The sequence below is a fragment of the Pyrus communis genome, chromosome 5, assembly GCF_041283825.1.
Source record: "Pyrus communis isolate YQ-2024b chromosome 5, ASM4128382v1, whole genome shotgun sequence".
Lineage (NCBI taxonomy): Eukaryota > Viridiplantae > Streptophyta > Magnoliopsida > Rosales > Rosaceae > Pyrus > Pyrus communis.
Window position 1 is genome coordinate 755,001 of NC_142569.1, and position 3,669 is coordinate 758,669.

Sequence of the window (3,669 nt, forward strand, 5' to 3'; positions counted from 1 at the left end):
AATGAAAAAGTTTGAAAACTGAGTTTTAACGATAAGGACAAAATAAAAAATAAAATGAATAATATCAAAATGTGGTTTTCGTTAAAGTGTTCAGTATCGGAAGTTTTTCGTTAAAGTACCCAAGAAAAAAATAGTTTGTAATGATAGTCTGTATTATGTGATAGTGTGAAACACTGTAGTATTACATTCGTGCATTTGAGAACGAGAGACCGAGTTCGACGGCGAAGTAAGTTCTGTGATGAATTTATGTTGGTGTAAAGTGTAAACATCAATTTAAGATCCCAAGTGATGTATTTTTGTAGTAAGAAGACTGAGAAAGCTGATTTGTGGATGTAGATAACCGGTTGACTACAATTTGGTATGGCTTTGTCAGTATCCAGAAGGCTTTTGCGTTCATTTGGTTCTGTATTGGCATCAGGCCGCTGTGATTTTTCAACTAATTTATATCCATCATCATTTCGTGCTTCTCTCGGTAAGGGTGTGTCCATGTCTGTCGTAAGCTGTTTGTTATTGACTTCCATGGAAGGAATTGAAAGCACTACTATTTTTTCCAACCTTTATTTTGGTCCGTGAACAGATTTTTGCGGCCATGCTCCCGGGGATATCTTACTTTCTGGAGAATTGTCAGCTGTTTTCAAGGTATTCTTTGCATAATTATATTTAGATTCCTCCACACCTGATTTTTTTGGCAAAAGAAAAGAATATGATGAAAGTTAAACTATATTGTAATTTTCATATACTCAATAAGGTGATTTGTTGGAGTTTTTGCTTTCTGTATATGTGACAACTCAGTAATTAACTCATATTTTATTGTATCTCTATATAGCCTGGATCATTTTTTCTAGCAAATCGAAGGCTTTCAACCTCCAACCCAACTCCCGAATCAAGTGGAGGTGCCTTTCCCTCTAATTTATTGTCAGCAAAGCCTGTGGTTGCATCAGAGCGTTCTATAGGTACGAGGAAAGCTCAAAACTTTGCATGTGTTGAGATTTATGTTACCTATAAAAAGCATTATAAGTATTGAAACGTGTGCATTAATTGTTATACAGTAGGTTTGAGCTGAATTCTTTCTCCACCTATTGGCATAAGTTCAAATGTATTGTCCCCGATCTCTGCTATGAATATAAAAAATACACACACGTACACACATATATTTAAACTAACATTGCATCTTTATCACTCGGTAAAAATCAGTTTGGACATCTATCGTACTTTTAGCATAGCTGCAATGAATTCTATATCATCTACATGTGGATGATTCTGTGAAAATCAAGAACAATCCTGTAGTTTGTATGATTGAAAGTTTTTTCGTTTGTCTTTTATGCCAAGTGAGATACGTTTATGTAGGCATATTCTTGCAGTGCATGCAGAAACTGTTAGTTTGTTGTAACACTTACATATTACTTTACCTGGAGCTCAAAACTCAACCAAAACATGTCATTCAATATACCAAATCGAAGCCCCGAAGGTAAGGAATCGAAATATACCCTTGGTTCCCGTCATTGTGGCCGGAGTTGGCCGGAAAACAGCCTGGAAGTCACGAGTGTCCGCCGGAAACTGGGTAAGATTCAAATGAGCATAACTTCTTCAATACTCAATGAAATTGGGTGAAACAAAAAGGAAAGTTGTAGTACTTAGCGAGATGAAAAGATTGATACCTTGCACGCCGGCCAACTCGCCGTGGTTTGGCCGGAAATTTCCTCGAAAGTCACTGAGGTCGCCGGAAACTGGGTAAGATTTCAAATGAGTATAACTTCTTCAATACTCAATGAAATTGGGTGAAACAAAAAGCAAAGTTGTAGTAATCAGCGAGACGAAGAGATTGATACCTTGCACGCCGGCCAAATCGCCGTGATTTGGCCGGAAATTTCCTCGAAAGGGGCGGTGCTCGCCGGAAAACTGGGAAATGTCTCCGAGGTGGTTTCTTCATGGTTTGATGTCCAAAACACAACTCTCAGGCCAATTTCCCCCCTGAACTTTAATTTTGGCTAATTTCCCCCCTCAACTCTCATAATTAGTCAATTCCCCCCCTGAACTTTAATTTGGCCAATTTCCCCCCTCAACTCTCAAAATTAGTCAATTTGCACCCTACTGTTAATTTTTTTTTTTTAAAATTTTCCATCTATTCTTTTCTTAATTTTCAATCTTTCTAATAGCTTCCAACAAAGTACTAAAATTAACATAAACTCACCTGCATAATATAGGGTAAAATGTACAAAAACATAATACAGTTAGTATGTGACATGGGTTGATTATAAGAAAAAGTTATGAATCGGGTTTAAAGCATGTAGAAGAAGAAATAATAACAAAAAGAAATAATAATCCTAAACTCATGGATCAAACCTATTTCAATAAAATGGGTTATTCTTAATAAGGAGTCGAAAATTATGAATAGACTAGCCGTTTTTTTACTAAAGCTCGATTCTCCGCAATTTACTTGAACTTAGCTTTCACTTTTATAAAGAAAATTGTATTCACATACAAAAATTTACACATCAATCCTTTTTGTTATCAATTTTGTATAGTCAAAAATCAAATAAAATTACTCCATGATAAATTGTAAAATTCTAAATTTTAATCTATTTGTAATAGGATAAAGATATAGGAACATGATTAACATACATCTTATTTAGTTTCTTACACACACTTGTTTAATTATGATCAAATTAAAAATTTAACAGTAGGGTACAAATTGACTAATTATAAGAGTTGAGGGGGGAAATTGACTAATCATGAGAGTTCAGGGGGAAAATTGGCCAAAATTAAAGTTGAGGGGGGAAATTGGCTAATGGTCACAAATTCAGGGGGGAAATTGATAATATACCCTTCTCTTTATATATATTTTACCACTTAAAATATGCATACATTCCATAATAAAGTTAAAGGTAGATCCTAACAACTTATAATGTTAGTGATAAACACTTGGAAGTATTGAACTCAGGACCAGTTAAATAAAATGAATAGTATTAAAAAACCACTGGGCCCAGCCCAATATAAATACGGGCAATTGTGGTTAATTTGTAAACAAACACCACCTCGTAAAGTTTGCATGTTTACTACAATTACGCATACATACGTACAAACAAACAAACACCACCTCATAAAGTTCGCATGGTTATCAAAATTTTCACTTGAGAATTGAGAGTGAAGCTATGGCAATTTTCGGACGACTGCTGAGAACTGCTCCACGATCCTCCGCCCCCCTCCGTTAAACCCTATGCCCTAATCCTCCTCCGCGCGCTCTGTCACCCGACGTCCCATTTCCTCCTCTCCGTGACACCGTTAAGTAACTCTCTCTCTCTCAACTTTTCTGAAATTTCAAGATTTTTCTTGGTAAATGGTTTGATGCTTCTAATTAACAAATGAAATTCAGGCTCTTTTGAGCAACAATTTTCATTCCAGTGCGTCTGAGATTGAGATTCAGATGCCAAAATCCGCGCGGAAACCAAAGCTGTGGTGGTGGTTGCAGCTGTGCTCTCGGGTTTGTTCGCTGGTGCAACCCTAATTGCACATAAAGATCTGGCTAAATTGTGTGACGCGGCTGTTGCAGATCAGGCTAAATTCGGCGAGTTTGCAAAGAGCGTAAAGAGAAGAGAGCTCAGTACACAATCAACCGACGGAGCTTTAGCCAATGCACTAAATTGGTCCTACTTAGACAGTAACGTAACG

The 3,669-nt window shown here is 36.6% G+C and overlaps 1 long non-coding RNA gene across 2 annotated transcripts; it reads left to right on the top strand.

The window, feature by feature from the left end:
- The first annotated feature begins 104 nt into the window (after positions 1–104).
- On the top strand, positions 105–1,380 carry LOC137724364 (uncharacterized). Of its 2 annotated transcripts, XR_015961982.1 has the most exons (4): positions 137–226; positions 337–472; positions 578–639; positions 827–1,378. It is a non-coding gene; the product is annotated as an uncharacterized LOC137724364 (long non-coding RNA). The 2 variants fall into 2 exon arrangements; XR_011067372.2 differs by having other exon boundaries at positions 105–472; positions 827–1,380.
- The last annotated feature ends 2,289 nt before the right edge of the window (positions 1,381–3,669 follow it).